Source organism: Anguilla rostrata, chromosome 9, assembly GCF_018555375.3.
Source record: "Anguilla rostrata isolate EN2019 chromosome 9, ASM1855537v3, whole genome shotgun sequence".
Classification (NCBI taxonomy): domain Eukaryota; kingdom Metazoa; phylum Chordata; class Actinopteri; order Anguilliformes; family Anguillidae; genus Anguilla; species Anguilla rostrata.
Window position 1 is genome coordinate 39584330 of NC_057941.1, and position 18956 is coordinate 39603285.

An 18956-nucleotide genomic window follows, 5' to 3' on the forward strand; every position below is an offset into this window, starting at 1 on the left:
TTTACCGTTCTCTAGTCACCCCCTCTGCTTGATAGCGCACCTATGGACTACATGTCAAAGCCACATATGAAAGTTCCTCCGACTCTACTGTAGGTAAGCTTACCTGTAGTCTACTCTGTGATAATAAGCAGGCTTGCGACACCACATGTTTTGGAGGAAAACTGCAGATGGCTAGACTCTCCTGAAACAGCAATGGAGTTTGCGCATTAATGGACATTCCAAATTTAGAGTGGGAATTGGGTAGATTCAGCCCCACATTGGGTGCCAAATTGATTTAAAATAGAATATAAAAAGAACAGTGGTTTAAAAACTGGAAATGCACTAAGTGAGGGGCATTATAAAACAGGGAATATACGGAGGCAGTTTTGGAGTCACCATGTCAAACTCTTGCACAGCAAGGGCACATGGAAGACGATCAGTCAGCCAACCGGGGCAACTTTTTTCAATAGAGGTGTACATAGAGGTGTTTATTGATTTGACTTTTGTGCACACCAGTACCTGGTGACATGTGAATGAAGCCTTTTTGGTTGACGTAATGTGAAAAACTATGTGAATAACAACAGTGGGGACCAGTGGTGGAGCTTGAGTATTAGGACTAGGGTTGCGGAGCTGTGTCTGTGTCTCAACGATGCATGTCAGTATCATCATATCGTACTTTGTTACAGAAATCTAGCTCATAGACTATGACCACAGCAATCGTGCACAAACATGGTCAGGCTAACCAAAACGTTTCTGACGCACCAAATTATAGGTATCACCAGTAGTCCTTTAATGATTGAAAATGAATATCCTGCCTAGATGGCCACAGACCAAAACACGGCTGGTGACAATAGCCCAATCAACTCTTCTGTGAGAGAAGAGTGAAGTCGTTTTTGTTTGTTTAATCACCCTAGCTATCATGTTCATACTCAAAAGAGACAGGGTGATTAATTGCTGAAGTAATTGTGTCTTGTGCTTTTAGCTGCCTTTTTAGATGCTATGCCTACATTTAGGTTAGGGAACAACAGGTGCACAATTGTAAAGCGTTACTTTCACAATATTTTAAGCATGAGTGTGAAAATGCGTTCATATCTGTGCTGCACTGTCCTCTAACTGACCTGCCAGTTTGGGGTCTCTCCATTGAACTCTATAAGCCTAATAAAAAGAAATTGGAAACTTTTGCAATGGAGCAGTGGTAGCTCAGGATAACCATTAATGTCGAGCCCTGTAATGCATGTTTATGATGTGATATGACTATGCATTACATGAATGCTGGCTTGTACAGCCAGTAAACTTTAAAAGCTAGAAATGAAGAAATTTGCTTATGAATGCTATGTGTTCTTAGCTGATCAGCTAGCAAATATGCAAGCAAAGTTGTTCTAGTTACCTGTTTCACAAACAATTCATATTGAAATAAAATGCTATCTGTTCAACTGGCCTACCACAAGAAACACACCTCACTGAGGCAGCAATGTTAGTGGAGTCACTTGATCAGTTCTGAGAAGTTCTGACCATTCTGAGCCACTGAGGCTGTTTATAATTACTTTTCTCTGCATTAATGTTAGCCAGTGGCTATATGATGGTATTCATTCATAAGTTTGCCTTGCTCAGTGAACAAATAACTGTTCCCTCATACAAGAGTTGATATGGATATCCTCCACATTCCAATAAATTAACAAAAATAAAAGTTTGTCTCTGGTTAATTCATTGCAATTTTTCTTTGCTTTTTTAAAGGACACATCAACAGCGAAACACGATCCGCTCTACTTGTCACTGTAATGAAATAAATACAGAAGTATGTGGGTCTTTAAAATCAATTGACAGTATTACTATTTCTATTGCTAGTTAAAAATGAGACAATACGTGTTTTTTTAGTTATTTCACGTGTTGTAGCCTACCACCTACAATATTATAGTCAATTTGGCTACATAAATTTGCACTGTCATTCTAGACTACAGTAAAGCAAGCATGAACATTCAGTCAGCAGTTTTCTAGTCAATTTTCTCTGTTGTTCTTTTAAAACACAACCTCCGCTAATGGTGGGGACCCTCAAATCAGCAGTATGGCTATGCTGACCATCAACCCCAGAAGAGTGATGGTTACTGATGCTTTTACCGTCAACCGCAACAGGGGTTTGGTCCTGCTGTGGGAAATATCTGTTTGAGAGTAACATTTATTTTGTCAAATTACGGTTTGTGGGTCATGCAGTGTATTTATATCATGTTGACAAAACGTTTCTGTTATTCCTATTAGTACACTATTTGACCAAAAGTATCTGGACACCCATTGGTTTAGGGCTGTTTTTTATGGTTTGGGCTAGGCTAGGCTCTTTAGTTCTAGTGAATCTTAATGCTACAGCATACAATCACATTCTAGACGGTTTTGTGATTCCCCTACAATTTGGAGAAGGCCCTGGCCGTGTTTCAGCATGAAAATGGTTTTGTCGAAAAGGGTATGGAGAAATTCACTGGTCTGTACAGAGCCCTGACCTCAACCCCATCCAACACCTTTGGGATCAATTGGAAAGGCAACTGTGAACCAAGCCTAATCGCCCAATCATTGTTCTTTGGGCTAAATGGAAGCAAATCCCTGCATTAATGCTCCAACATCCAGTATAAAGCCTTCCCAGATGAGTGGAGGCTGTTATAGCAGCAAAGGGTAGACTAACTCTATATTAATGCCCATAATTTTGAATGAGATGTTGGATGTCAGGTGTCCACATAATTTTGGTCATGTAGTGTATGTTGACAGAATTCTAAATTGGGTCCATGCATTCATTTTCGAGTGTGCGAGATGGCAGTCGCCTTTTGCAACCAGTATCTATTAAAATCACTGCAAAGATGTTGTCATAGTTATATATGTGCTTGAGGGCTGTAAATAGCTGGCTATTAATTTGTACAAGCAAATCTCAGAACTGCTTAGAAGATACTGTACTTGAAGTCCATGATGTAGTATAATATGCATTGCCATGGGTTGTGCGTGGTCATAATTATGCATGCATGCACTCCATGGTGTGTAAATTTAATCAGTCTTCGCAAACAGACAAAAGTACCCCCTGCTGCCTGTCAAAATTCTCACTCTTTTGCCCCGCATGGGTTTACGCTAGAAGGTGTTCATGTAGAGGGGCCTGTAGGGGAAAGTTCTGGATGCATTCCAAGCGGGCATCACAGACATACTGTATTTATTGATATTTACATATAGTCGATTTTATGCAGAGTGACTTGCAAAGTTCATAAAAAAGGTTAGGTTAAGAGCAGAAACAATGGCACATTATTAGCATCACACCCAATAGCAAGTTTAATTTTGCAAACCTACTGCATAACGCTAAGAGCCATAAAAAATGCAAGATGGAGTTTGAGGGTACCAGCATTTTAAGTTAACAGCAGCCACCAGCCAAATGCTGGTACATTTTTTATTGTGGCTGGTAAGATTTTCTGCTCCAGCAGCCACTTTGGCAGGTAACCAACCAGGTTGTGTTATATTGTAAAAGGTAATGTGGCAGATACAATGTTGAAAATGGTTGATCCACAAGCCATTATAGCCAGTAGGTAAAAAAAGTTAATTTCATGCCTTGGGTGGCACAGTGTAACTTAATTTGAGTGTTCTATCATAGTATATGTTACATTTTCATATGGCTAACCTGGGATTATCCTGGCAATAGCTCAGTATTTAAGATGTGGAAGAGTCAGTTTGTTGGCATTTGCTGAGAAAAGATAATTTGAGAATGTGGTGAAAAATAGACGGAATGGCTCGGCTGGCCTGTTCTTTGCCGGGATATTATTCTAGATACTTAGTAAACATTTATTATGTTCATGGGCAAATTTGGTTGGCTTTCATGTCAAGCCGTTACAAAGAAACAATTTCACAAGAATTTAGCAAATTTAACAGGTAGAAATATGTTAATGTTGTTATTCAACATAGACTGACATGTATTCACCTTTCCATAAAAAAATCAAGAAAAGCTAGGGAAAATAGGACAGAAAATAAAAACATAATAGATGATAAACCCTATTTTGTTTAGTGCGGTTCATTATAAAATCCCATAAACATTTCAGGGCAGAACTAGCCTCTACAGCCCCTGATCCAAAGCTGCTCCATGCTCAAAAAAGAAAAAAACTAATTGTTGGATTAATTTAACAGAATTATGGAGAGTGGGTGCACACAAGATTAGTGACTAGTATATGCGACTTAAACTCAGTCAACTAAAGTACTTGTAAATGTACTTACAGTAATCAGTTGAAGTCACAAATATACTCAATAATATTGCATATGTAATTCTATTACATAAATCAGATGATTCATTTTTTGAGCGCAGGTTCGGAGCTGGAGATCAAAAAAAAAAAAGTACTTAAATTTAATTTCAGTATGAATTGTAATGCACCGCTCAGATTTTTCATACAGTATGTATTCATGAGGTGTCTCAAGTTCAGCATTTGACATAATTTAACCAGTCCAGCATAACAGTTTAAAATGTAGTAACAGGAAAAGCGAACAGTAGAATCTTTCATTTTCACTGTGGTAATTGTGTTACACAGGACTGTGAGGCTTATTAATGTAAAGTAGTTGAAGGCCCTCTTGACTCGACCTCTCTTGGCAATCTATGCTCATGCTCTGTAGCTTTCCATGTTTAGAAATGGGTATGTGCACATCTTTATGATTCTACAGTGTGCAGCATAGTTCTATTATGAGGAAGTATAAGTCATAGCAAAAGCTACAGGTGGAAAATGGATGGATTCTGCTAGATTTAAAAAAATATATATTTTTATTGTGCTTTGAACAGTTTCAGTGTTATCAAAATCATGGCTTGGGAAAATGTATAGTTGCTTAAAATGACCCTATTTGTGGCCACCTCTCTGTTTCATTTAATTTGCATCAGGTTAAATGATGAAATCAGTATTGCTGGAGATGGTCAGGGATCCCTTAAGTCCTTGAAATCCTTAAAAGTGTTTATTATTATTTTATTTTTTGCAAGGCTTTTTCATAGGTGCATCTTTACAAATTATACAAATTCACAAACTGCTCACAGTTTGATGGCTTGATTTTCCATTTTAAATATTGAACCGTAGTGTAAGTCCCTTATTTGGTCGTTCATCTGCAGTTAAACAGAAAAGACTGAAAATTGTTAAGGAGTCCTTAAGATCAACATTTACATTTCACTTACTACAAGAACCCTGTGATAGTAGAAGGCTCCACATCACAAATTATATTAAGAATTCTGTATGTGCTGTATCAAGCTACAATATTTTGTTCTATTGTCCTGATTTCTGTCATTTGTCAGCTGTTACTTTGTCCCCGACAAAGGGGCGACATAGCTGAGGAGGTAAGAGCGGTTGTCTGGCAGTCGGAGGGTTGCCGGTTCGATCCCCACCCTGGGCGTGTCGTAGTGTCCCTGAGCAAGACACCTAACCCCTAACTGCTCTGGTGAATGCGAGGCATCAATTATAAAGCGCTTTGGATAAAAGCGCTATATAAATGCAGTCCATTTACCATTTACCATCCCCTGGCTACACTGAAGCATTCCAATTTTGGTTTTCCCCTTGATGCTTGATATGGCTTTTAATGCTGTTGTATTAATGTGGTCATGAATGACAGGTAAAATGACTTTAATGATAGCCACAGCTGCAGTTGTTGCTGTTGTACAGAGTTTATGAAAGTGCTATGACTGCTAAGCCATGGTTCACTTTGCTAAAATTCTGCTTAAAAATTCATTAAATAATCATTTTAAATGTATGCCTAACTTGAATTTGAAGTTATTAGTCAATCACGTGGCAGCAACTCAATGCATTTAGGCATGTGGACAAGGTCAAGATGATCTGCTGAAGTTCAAACTAAGCATCAGAATGGTGAAGAAAGGTGATTTAAGTGACTTTGAATGTGGCATGGTTGTTAGTGCCAGACCGGCTGGTTTGAGTATTTCAGAAACTGCTGATCTACTGGGATTTTCACGCACAACCATCTCTAGGGTTTACAGAGAATGGTCTGAAAAAGAGAAAATATCCAGTGAGCAGCAGTTCTCTGGGTGAAAATGCCTTGTTGATGGCAGAGGTCAGAGAATGGCCAGTGAGATGGGGTTGCTTATGCAGTGCATCATAGAACAGGGGTTTTAAAAGTTTCAGAGTTTTTAAGAGATGGGGTTTTAAGAGTAATGTCTGAATGACCCACGCCCCAAGAATAAAGGCCCCATATTCATATCCAAGGACTTTTAATCAGTCAGATGAACTAGTGCTTCCATGTTCTGTTATGTTTCTATTAAAATATTAATTTTCTTAATGTTTTCTCTATTAAATGAAATGATTAATTAAATTGAAAATAGCCACATTGACACCCTTACGCAACATTGGTGTACTGAAGCTGGTTTCTTGGAACAATTTAAACTAGTTAAAAAATGCTGGCCAAAACTTTGGACATTTTATTGGCTGTTATGCTGTTAAAATGAATGATTGAATGAATGAATGAATGAATGAATGAATGAATGAATGAATGAATGAATGAATGAATGAATAAATAAATATAAATAAATAATGTGGTGTCTGCAACCCATCAAATAATCACTCTAGAAATAGATTACATTTTTAATTAATTTAATTGAAGTTATACCTGACAGATGAGAACATTGGGGTCCTTATTGCTGAAACTTTAGACACATCTGAGGCTTCTTTAATAAATAGTGCATACACATAATAAAGGTTATTACGACACTTTCCCCAGTTTATAAAAATAAACTTTATGTGAAAACATGCACACATTTACGCAAACTATGACCCATGCATACACACATTTTGGAGACTGTGGGAATTGGTGACTCTGGCAAAGTAGTGAAATTCAGATATATGTCCTACAGACCTGTTTCACTAATTTCCTTTCACAGCATATCAAAGTGCACAGCCCTCTGATAATCATATCACTTGTCAGAGGAACATCTAGGCCAAATCAGTTTCTGTCTTTTTCATGTTAGTCTGAAATTCCGCATTTAAGCATCCACTGTCCGAAAAACGATAATATCCTCAGTGAGTTTCAGCTTATGCCATCTGGGAGGCGGTATGGAGTCTGACAGTACAGATGCATAAGATTGAAGCCTCTTTTATCCCAGAATCCATTTGAATGCTGAATGCAAGATCTAACAATCTGATTTCAATTTGATGAGGGGTTTACTCAAGGAGGTATTTACACATATTCAATATCTGTATGTTTTGTGTGGATGTGTATGTCTTTCATCTTTGTGTCTATGTGAAACTAACATACATTTCTGTGTGATCAGAAGGTACAGATGTTAAATGTCAGAAGGCACAGAAGTTAATGTTTTTAAGGGCTGAGAGTCGATGGTCATTGTGGTTATTTCTGTAGTAAACCCTGAAAAGTCCCAAACTCTCAGTTCTGTATAGGTATGGGGCATGCTGCCCCACCAAGCCGTAACTTGGCAGGATGGCATACCTACCATCCTAATAAATACACCTGCATGTCAAAATTCCCTTGATTTTAAAAAATTCATTCAGCAATGGTGCCTAATTACTCCATAACGTTAAACTGGATACAGTGAGTCTGAGTATGCAAGTTAATTGGAAGATTGCCAATGGAAATTTATACAGTTAAAACATGCCATTGTCAAAACAAAAGTCATTTTTGGAATTCAGTCATGTGGCAATATGTCAAAATAGTGAGCTAATTGTGGATGCGATGGAAGTTATCTGTGTATGCAGTGCTAATTCCCTATAAAGGAAAGAACAAGGGCAGAAATGGAAATTGATTACCAAAAAAACCATAGGAGTTGCTCAGTTTCTAGTCCTATTGCTATAATTTCAAAACAAAAAGTCATAGTGCCAAGCATAACCTCTTTCATGGACAAAATAGGGTGTCCGGCAAAGACTTCTCTCCAAGCTCTGAACAGACTTTCTGTCTCTCTGCTGCTGTTACTATAAGCTCATATGGATCCAATGGATCTTCCAATTCCAAACAGCCTTCCAACGAATCTGAGGGCAGCCATTTCAACTGAGGCTTGTAGGCGCTTACTTAAAACATACCTCCCCTTTTCTAACTACCTCCCTGCTGTATATTTGACGGTGTGTGGGTATGTGGGGAGAATAGGATTAGTTTTATAGCTGGGCTAAAAGAAAAACCTTTGCCCACGCTGGCCCTTTGCAGATAAGATTGGACATGAAGTTCAATGTGCTTTATATTTAAAAAAGTGGAAAGAAATAGTAATATTTTAAAAATGTTTGATTTGTTTTAATTTTATTTTGCTGCTGGTATACCACCACAAATGCCCTTCTGCCACAGTTTTATTAAAAACATATTCATATTCATACAATCATGTACAATATCATACTGTTCCCCATTCCTCTGCCAAGCTAACTGTGATTCAACATGAATTAACCTAAATTACTTTCTATGAATGGTCTTTCAAAATAACTAATTAATGCCTCCATAAGGAGCATATAGCACCTTAATAAGCTCTGCATAAACATTTATACATACTTATGTCTTTAACTGCAACATTTAACCTCTGATGCAGTGTGACATTATTATATACCAAGTGACACACGCCATATGCCTTCTTGCAGTTACTGACAAAGGTTTTCATGCATGTCTGTGCAGGGTTCGTGAAGGGGCTATGTAGTGCTTATGAAGCAGTTATATAGTTCTCACAAAGGATTATGCAAAGAGAGTGTTAACCAACATCCTATTTCACACTCCCCTAAGCATGCTGTCTTTTGAAATGCAGTACAGGTGCAGGAACTGTCCTCCTCACACATTTCACAAATGAGGTGTACCACATAAATAACACTTCAGTGTGGCACATGAGGTGATTGTGTTGGAAATTCATCTCAAAAGATTCCATATAGAAGGTGAAATGGCCCACTGTTGGCCACAGGACTGACAAATGCTGATTCAGTGCCTACTGTAGGCCTGGCGGATAGCTGTAATGCTGTCAGATCAATTATTAAAGTGACAGCATGGAACTACGAACACACAAAATACAAACCAATGCCACATGCTGATAAAGCCACGTGCATCTGCAAATTTACAGTGGCAATATAATGCCTGGAAAGGAATGGAATGACTTAAAAGATTTTTCTGCACAGAACATAGAAATACATTTTTAATAGGCTAAATGGGTGCTACACATTGGTGGTGGGTGAGGTGAGTTCCCACTCTTTACTGTAAAGCACTTTGAGCGTTCGGGGGGCATTTTTCTAGCATGGTTTGGGTCCACTTGTCCCCTTAGAGGGAAGGGTCACTGAAAATAAGTACAAAGTTGTTCTGAGTGATCACTTTATTCTATGATGAAACATTTTTATCCTGATTGGAGTGATCTCTTCCAGGATGACAATGCCCCCATCCACAGGGCACAAGGAGTCACATAATGCAGTGGCGGACTCAGGCTGTTTGAAGGGCACAAAAAGCTATGATGCATCATGTATGCATAAGTATAGTCTTCACCCTTGATTAAGATTAACATTATGTTATTAGGCGATCCAGATTAAAAGTATAACCACACCTCTATGATAAAACCACACAGGGAACTATAAACTTTACAATGTTTATTTCACAAACACCGCCGGAGTAAAACACAGAGGGAATCATTAACATGTGTTTCACAAAAACACACACACACACGTGATAATGTCAATGAGAAAGTATTATGGTCATTAACATACTCAACTATTTTAAAATATCTGGCATACAAGATTATTTCCTATTTGACTAGTTAGCTGGTCAGATCGCTTGTACACTAGCTGGCTATGTATAATTATCACTAGAATGATATATAATGTAACCAATGGTATCATAGCGATACTTGCTATGCTGATATACCGACAAAACGTATTATCGACCGTTTATTTGTGACAAAACTGAAAATAAAAGTGTTTTCTATCGTAAATAAAAACGGGCAAAGTATTGGTTACACAAAATAGCAGGTTTTGTAGAGAAAAAGTGTTGCTTTTAGCCTCCGGAGGCTAAAAACTGCAGTACCCCCGCTATTTTTTTCCTGTTTCCACAAACAAACCAGAAGTCCCCCAGTCGTAGCATTAGCAGCGTTAGCTACTAGGGTGCAGTATATCGACTGTAGAAACAGTATGATCGTTACACTTATCCGTCGCTATTGAAGAATTCCGAGCGTGAGCTAAGTCTAGAAGTTCATATTTTAAAGGAGGCCGTACAGCATTTTCAGCTTTGGTGGACACACGGCTTTAGGGAAGGATTTTTACGTTGATTTCCAAATCGAGTCCACAGGTAAGCATAGAATCAGCTAAGCAAGGTACCTGTTTAGTTAGCTAGCTCCTTAGCTAGGCATCTAAGCTAAAAAATGTGATACAGCTATCTATAAAAGCACTTGCAGTGTACATGCATTAGTATTTAGTAATTCATCATTGGTAAAACTCAATCTTTACAACTTCAAAGAAAGCTTGCTGTATTACCTACCTCACACACTGTAGTAGGATGTCAGGGTTACATCTCAGACTGTATTAAGCCCCCTCTGACATCTGAACATTCTAGAGGGGGTGTGGCTAAAACTGAAAAAATGTATGGAATAGATGTAAGTTTTTAACAATGGGAATGAGTATTTAAACTTTGTGTCATTGTTGGCAACAATTTACTTTGTCTTTTACTATCAAATACAGTTAATCTAACATAATCTAACCTAACCTCAAGGGTACATTGAAAAATAAAAAGCAGGGACAGTGCAGATGAGATTACATCAAAATGCTATCTAGATATTTGCCTAACCTATCGGCCCTTTAGCCCTTTATTACCTAAAGGTCTCTTTAGCTACGCTTTTTCAACCATGGGGACACCGGGGGGGGCGGTCGCCCCAAGTCCGCCAGTGACTGAATGAATTGATGAGTATGAACATGATGTGAATCATATGCTATGGCCTTCGCAGTCACCAGATCTCAACCCAATTCAACGCCTGTGAAAGATTTTGGACTGACGTGTTTGACACGTCTCCACCACCATCATCAAAACATCAAATTAACCAATATCTTTTGGAAGAATGGTGTTCCATCCCTCCAATAGAGTTCCAGAGATTCTAGAATGTATGCCAAGGCGCATTGAAGCTGTTCTGGCAGCTTGTAGTGGCCCAGCACCTTACTACACTTTTTCCTTTAATTTGTCACCCGTCTATATATATTATTATTATATACTCTATTATAGCTCAGTGATAACTGTTATGAGAACAGCTAAGATACAGATGTGTTCGATAAATCCAGGTGCAGAATGGGAATAGAACCAGGTTAAAAGACCTAAAGGTGATAATTGTATGTATTGGTTTGTACTGAGGATTTTAGTAGCAGGACGCATACACACACGTGTATTCCCCTGATTTTCACCGTTTTTACAGGTGATTTATGTGTAAAAGCAGAGGGTGGTTTATTTCCCAGTGGAGCTGAATTCTGCTGACTAGATACTGCTGAGATTAGATGATGGCTAAGAGCGGGAGGCAGCACGGATCCTTTTTTGTCATTGGATGATCTTTAAATTCCGTGGAATAGAGCTTGCTTCATCACTAATGCCTGTTATTAGTGTATCTCTCTCTCCCTCATTTTCTCTCTCATTCTCTCTCACTCTCTCTCCTGAACTTCTTGTTATTAAATGCACTTCTTTCTTTTTTTTCAACCATTGCATTGATACATGATTTTTACCTCAGACCTGTAATGCTTGCAAAAGAGAAAGGCTTGTATGAAGTTCTCTCGCTGCAGAGTGCCAGATATTTGGCCTGCTCTGATTCAAAAGCTTCTGGGCCTGTTGATCAGATGTAGAATTAGAGCTTTTCTTATGTGCCAAAGTTTTCTAAAGAACAGGCACAGATCTGTGCAAAATTCCTGCACAAAGCAGACTGGGAAGCTGTTGGGTGTATAAGTATCGGATCACCCTGCCTTAAAGTATAATTACCATAACATTATTAGGACTGGGGATCACGCCCACATTACTGGCTGTCTGTCATGTTTGGTGAATAAAACCTATACTGCTACAGCCCACATACCAAGCGAACATTGAATCAATGTTGAATCATCATCAGCAAACACATTGATTTAATGTTCTGAATTGATTTTGAATCTGTCATTAAACTAGCATAAGCAGACACTGGATCAGTACTGGATCATCACTGAATCAACAAACTATAGAGTATTACAATTTGTAGTCCTAAAACCTGGAAGTAAGTTAGCAGTTTTGAGCCATGGGTTCCTTCATCAGATTTCCAAAGCTTTTTCCCATAGGAATGTTATTTTCTAAAATTAGAAAATTTTCTTTGGTCTTTGGTGAACGTAAGCCTAAGAGAGCTTCATGTTTTTTTCAACTACAGCATCAAGATAATGATACAATGAGATAAACTACACTCATTAATATCACCACAATGGAAGCTATTAGGTGCTTTTAAAAAGTAAGTTGCTAACAAGTTGCTTTATTGAAACTACAACAATGATCGCATTCTGGCAATCGGCACTCCACTTTTCATACTAGCCCACCTGCATGCGACAACCATTGTAGTTTCAATATAGCAACTTGTTAGCAACTTACTTAGCACATAACGACTTTGAAATTCAAGGTTGAGTTATTAATGGGAGTAATTTATCTCATAGAACAAAATATGAACCTGTGGCAAACGTTAACCACAGACCTCATTTTCGACAGAAAACAAAATCCCTGTGGGAAAAAAGCATTGGAAATCTGCCGAGGGAACCCATGGCGAAAGAAACGCCTCCAAAAAGATGTGATCACTGTAACACTTTGATGTTTTTCTTCTTCAATGAACTGATGTTTCAACATCTGCACAACATTTCAGTTTTGAATAAATGTTAAATCAATTTTATTTCTTACATGGATTTAATATTTAGTTGATGTTTATTCCTTGTTTTGCTCCCCCCATTGAATTAATGTTGTATCAACATCTGTCTTTTATATATTGAATAAGCATTGAATCAGTGTTATTCTTCTATAGATTTAATGTTGATTTGATATTTATTCCATGTTTTGCTAACCCCCATTGAATTAATGTTACATCAACATTTGGCTGACATTTATGTATTGAACAAGCATTGAATCAATGGTAATTATTCCAATGTTTATAAAATGTTTGTCCCCCTCATTGAAATAACATTGTATCAATAGTTATACATATTTAGATGCCAGTATAAGAGCTTTGGGTATCTAGTTTTGATTCTAGCTTTTTGACCTTTTGGCATTTGTGAGGACGGTTTACGATTTATTGGAAGGGGACTAGGGAGTTTAATAATGCGGGAGTGATGGCAATATTTATTTTAGTCAATGTTTATGTACAAAATACACTATGTAATATGTATGTTTGCATGTACCTATGTATGCGTAAGCACTGCATTTGTATGTGTATGCATATTTGTGTATATGTATAATACATTGAGCTCCATAATGTCTTTCTACTTGTTCGAGTTTTCAATTCCATTAGAAACATTTTATTCTAATTTCCTCCCCCTATGCATGCTTGGCTTGTCTGGTAGGAAACCAGGGCTGCCAGAGCCCTAGTGCAGCTTTATACTAGGATGGCGGCTGTTGAACAGTTCAGTACAAAGGATCAGTGTAGCCTTTTGGCTCATAATGACTTAGCTTTTCATTGATATGTTTTACCATGAAATTACTTTTAACCCCCCAAAAATGCTCCATCAATCAATCAATGCTCAGTTAAGTTCTGAGTAACTACAAAAAACAGCAAACCCTGCAGCTCTCTAGGGCCAGGGTTGCCCACTCTTGATATAGACTAAATTTTTTTCAATGCAATTGCATATGAAACAGTTTTTTGGATAATTACATGTGGTAAAAGATATATTATATTATTGAATATGAATTATAGAAATGAATGTGTGAGCGGACACATCAGGTAATTGGTTAATAAAAATGAATGGACAGCTGGTATTTTTAGCAATAAACCTTTGATGTATCATTCTTGCTGCTTGGACCCTGGGCACATTCAGCATGCTGTTAAGAATCTGATCCATGCTTTGTATCGTATGGTTGCAAACACAGTCACTCCATGTTTAAAGCTTTACAGATCCTGGCAATGATTGAAGGAATGAATGCACAGTTTACCATATCAAACCAGCGCAAGCTGTTTGATCAATGGAATAATGAAGAAGACAAGCTGTTGAGCAATGCCAATTTGACTATTAATGTATTTATTGTCCTGGTCTCTCAAATCACTATGTCCTCCTTAAATTAAATTATGAATATGGTTTTCAAACATATCCAACACTAATAAACCCAACCAAACATCAACATTGATCCTATATTGTGCTTTCAACTTTATCCAATATACATAAAAAATGAAAATAAACAACTCAATAAATGGATAAATAAATAAGTAAATACCAATGCGAGGAAAAATGAAAAATAAATGTATTAATTATATTAATAGATAAAATGAGTATTTCTGCATTTATTTCTGTATTTATGTATTTATTGATGAATTAATTTCTGCATATATTCGGGGTTCCTACTCATTTTAGGAAATTATTTGACAAGACTTTTCAAGGACAATTTGCATGACTTAGACTTACAGACATGAATCGTGGACAATGGTAGCCCAAATCCGGTGGTGGACCAAGAGGCGGGGGGTTTAATAACCATAACCATTCAAAACTCTGTGCTGCCGTGTAATCTCAGCAACTAATAAAAATGAGAAAAGCGGAGAAAAATACAGAAAGAATACAGATAAATGTGCAATCTCAACTCTAAATATACTGTTTAATAGCTTGACTTACAGCCTAGCCTACAACCTCACAAATATTTCCAGGACATTTTGTAAATTTTCTCATTTTCCAGGTGTTTTCCATGACTGGAAAGCTAGTTGATAAATTTCCAGGTTTTCCAGGATGAATGGGAACCCTGATATTTATTTCCAGATTTATATATTTCTTGAGTTATTTATTTCTGTATTTCTTCATCCATATGATAATGAGTATCCAAAGTATGCCATGGTGTCATCTTATTCTCATTGTTTGATTGATACCAGAGTGTGAAGATCAGTAGTAACCAACCCTGTTCCTGGAGATCTACCGTCCTGTAGGTTTTCCCGCCAACCCTAACAAAGCACACCTCATTCAACAGCTAATGGTCTGCATTGAGCTGCAAATTAGTTGCGTTATGTGTTCCAAATTAGGGTTGAAATGAAAACCTACAGGACGGTAGATCTCCAGGAACAGGGTTGGTTACCACTGGCGTAAATCAACTGTACATACCTTTGGGGAGAACGATGCAAAATGTAACATGGATTTTTTTGGTTGCATCAGAGCTCGAGTGATGCATTACTGGTCAAACACCTCAAATTACCAGAATAGGTAGAATATGAAAAACATTTCAATGTAATCAATAATTAGATTAAAGATTATGTTTGTATCCTATAACATCGAATTGTATTGAATTACCTTTGTGTGAACTTTTAAAGCTATTAAACTATTAGGTGTACCCCCTCCATGTGATGTTCCCACCCACGGAGTGAAATGAAACCTTTCATTCCAGGTACTAGTGAATTGTATGTCCCAGAAATTTCATGTAAGGAGTTTGTATTAAAAATGATTCATCTTGTTCTAGTAATATTTTCAGAATTGAGCCAAATATGAAAACTATTATTTCCACGATCTTCACAAATGCCTATACAAGCAAGATATAGCCAGAGATTGCTTAACATAATGCTAATCCTGAAAATTCTAGTCCTGATTATTTACTCTTTTGCATGGATGCTTTGACAATTTGTTCCACTTAACTGCATCACAGAGGTTGAGCCTGTAGTGTTCAGTAATTTGGAGGAAGTGGCTCATCACCAAAATGTTTCACTCCAAAATTCAGATAATGCCAGATCTTTTGGATGTCTTTCTCACATACTGCCTGTGGAAGCTGTGGAGAGTTTTTTATTAGCTGGTTTGTCTGTTCGTGACATTGCAACTCTTTTTGGGTTAGTGAGAGAACAGTTCACCATCGAATGGCAGAGCTTGGCATAAGGTCAGTCTGGGATCTTAGGGCAACAAGCCTCCTATCGAGTAAAGTTCACCTAAATGTACGAGTGTGTCTTAACTGGATTGAGGCTACTGCTGTGTGGTGCAAAGCTCAAGTTTGCGCCACAGACCATTGATCTGACATCTGGTTGATCAAATATCTTTAACTTATCTCTATCTCTCTGCGAGCCAGCATGCGTCAACCTCCTACTCTGCCCCTCTGGGCTTGATTGCTATGCCTGACTATAAAAGCCACGCCCCCTCATAATCATATGGATGAAGAAAAACAGAAATAAATGAACCGAGAAATAAATAAATATGTAAATAAATATATACAGAAATGAATGGATCAAGAAATATGAATTGAATTCAAAGTATGGCTGCTATTTGGGAGTTCTCCCCCACCAGCAAATGTACACTTTAACTGATCAAACTACTCCAAAATAATTCAAATTAGTAATGTAATTAAGTGTAGCTCAGTAAATGTAGAGCTGTTTAACTGCAGATAAACAAAAATAGCTATTTGACAGAAAGTAGGAAGATAAATGAGTGCTCAAATCCACAGGGATTGCAGAAATGAGTTAATTACCACACATTACAGTGACATGAAACACATCCATATCATATCATTTCAACATGATCTGCAATTATATAATTTATATTTTTAATTTATAAAAGGATGCATTTATATTACATCATTCATATGCAATGTTTGAGATGTACATTTTTAAATGGCACTTTAAGTAACTTCATTTTTAATACCATTTTAACAACCCATCCTTGGGCTGAAATCACATATTTGAAGGAGTTCAAGGTTATATGTACTCTCACACCATTCATCTGAAATGACTGGCTTCTATGTTCCCAGTAAGGCTAAGCCAGTGCTAGAAGTTATTTAGGCGTTGTAAGGCTAAATGGATTGTGGTAGATTTGGAGAATCAAAACATGCCATTTTGAGCTTCTTACCTTCACTTTTTTCCATGTGAGTAAACTATGAAATTTAGAATACAAATATCAATACAAAATACATGTTTTTTAAAGGTAAATGAATACCCATTCTAGGTGCTGTGCTTATCTTTTGTTGCAGAATTTTGCAAAACCAGATTAAACATTGCACCATGGAAGAAAAACTGCAATGTAAAAAAAAAAAAAAAAAACTAGTAAAAAAAGGTAGGCTGACTGCAATGTTGCCATTAGCCTATGAAATAAAGGTTTTGCTGTTATTCATATTACACAGTATTAATTCATATTCACAGTGAGATGCCATAAAATTACAACAATTTTCACTCAGTTTTTCACTCACTATTTGCCATTAGAATGCTGGCCTGTGACATGACTGCTATTTCGTGGTAGTCTACTGGTATATCTGCTGGTCACTGCAGAAGCACTACATAATTCAGATAATAGCAAAGATCACATTGCAGCAATACTGCCCCATTCATATAGTATGATTTACTCTTACGTGGACAATCCACACTCCACACCCACACATTACCATGCGTGTGCACACCTCACTTGCAGATTATGAGTTAATAGGGTGTTAACAGAGAGGGCCTCAGTTATAAACCTATAATCAATTAGAATGATAACTATCAATTAATAATCATAGTCCTGTTTCCATTATGGCTGTTTCTCATTAGTTGACATAAATTGTCTTTTCCTATAAAATTAAGAGTAAGGTGAATTATATATAGTTTTGCAATTATACATGCATTTCCCCCTCTTTTCAAAAGCTATAGTACAGCAGAGATTAATCAAATGTAAATGTAAGCGGTCAGCAGCTGATTTTTTGGAACTTTGTGTGATGAAACTCAAAACAGCGATCCATAGGGGAACACCTTGCCAAGAATAAATCAAAATTCTTTTGGCTGGATAGGCCAGGGTGGGAGGGCGACTGGTGCACACAGAATAATTAGCCCAACTGAAAATAATATTCATACAGACCCTTTGTGGTTTAATGCCAAAAGCATGAACACGGCTCTCACTGCGCATCCCCGGGGCTAACAGCTGTGTCGGTGGCCACATTTGAGGCAGAAAGCCCTCGCCTTCAACTCTGATATGATCAGGGCTGCCTCTGAAAGCAGCTCGTTCATCACCAAGTGTAAATTATTCATAATGAGGGGAACAAGATAGTTGCCGGAACCGCCAAAGAGCGATGGCTCCAATCAGTGAGTGTGCACGCATGAGATTCAGTATGTGTGTTTGTGTATGCAAGAGAGACAGCTCTGTAATCTCTGAAGGTACCAGTTTGCTTGGAAGCCATCAGAGTAATAGATTTTAACATTTCAGATTGAAACAGGGATGCCAAATCTCTTTCAACTTTGTATGGCATAGCCTTCTAAATGTGATGTGTAAACTGTAATGAGCAGCAACAGTTCTGCAGTTAACCGAATCAATTGTCTCTTTTCTTAGAAATTCAATTTATTAGAAAATAATGAATGTTGCTTATTGCACAACAACCTTTTGTGTATCAATTTGCTTTCTATTGCATGTATGTATTCTTAATATATAAAACTACATATCACTACATGGCAGCTTTGTACAAGAGCCCCCTGTGATGGTTGAAGCAAGAACACATTGTGGCACAGGAACAATGTCCAAGAAATCTTTAGCATATACCAAATTCCTTATGGAGGAAGCAATGACCCAGAATAGGCAATGGTACTCTGTCCAACACAACTCATTCAATCTTTCTATGAACCCTATTTATAACACTTTCAAATAACTTTTTTTTTTTAATTACGTGATGCTACTCACAGTTTAGGGTTACATTTGTGTATGACTGGTTGATCAGTGGGATAAGAGGAAGGGCACACTGAGCACAGTTTATCTTGAACAGGACCTTTTGTCCAACTGCTCAGCATGCAAACCGCTTTGGGTGATTTTGTGCCTACAGGTTAACCTCAAATTCTCGACCACAGTCAGAAGTGAGAATCGCTCATGACCTTGCTCTCTGTGGAAAGTGAATGAGTGAATGACTTTTAGCTAAAGTTCCCCATCATACACACCTTG

At 37.5% G+C, this 18956-nt stretch overlaps 1 protein-coding gene across 3 annotated transcripts in view; it reads left to right on the forward strand.

Annotated features, from left to right (window-relative positions):
• Window positions 1-18956, forward strand: part of LOC135263748 (contactin-5-like) — a 382506-nt gene that overhangs the window by 204521 nt on the left and 159029 nt on the right. The window lies entirely within an intron of this gene.